Raw genomic sequence first — 397 nt, 5'->3', positions numbered from 1 at the left:
TAATATATTAATAGTATTTATGAATCAGATATACTATGTGGCATGCTTACGTTTAAAGTTATGTTTCGCGAATCAATTTTTGAGTGCCATGAGGTCAAATAATGAGTAACGGGGATGCTCCCATCAAGATGCATCAAACGTCTTTTTTTAAAGATGTTTTTTAATAATTAAAATTTAACACATATAATTACTTAAATGGTGTTATTTTTGTCAAAATTAGGTCAAATAAATTAATTTGACCGAAAAATAGTAAATCAAAATTTGAATCGGTCTAAATTAATATTTTTATAAAAAATAACTATAATACCCTTATTATATAAAATGACTAAAATACCTTATTATATATTAATTTTAAAAATTTTAAATTCTAGACTTTTTTTTCTTTGTCGTTATAGAG

The sequence above is a fragment of the Arachis duranensis genome, chromosome 5 (assembly GCF_000817695.3).
Source record: "Arachis duranensis cultivar V14167 chromosome 5, aradu.V14167.gnm2.J7QH, whole genome shotgun sequence".
NCBI lineage: Eukaryota > Viridiplantae > Streptophyta > Magnoliopsida > Fabales > Fabaceae > Arachis > Arachis duranensis.
Note: the sequence above shows the minus strand (reverse complement) of the source record.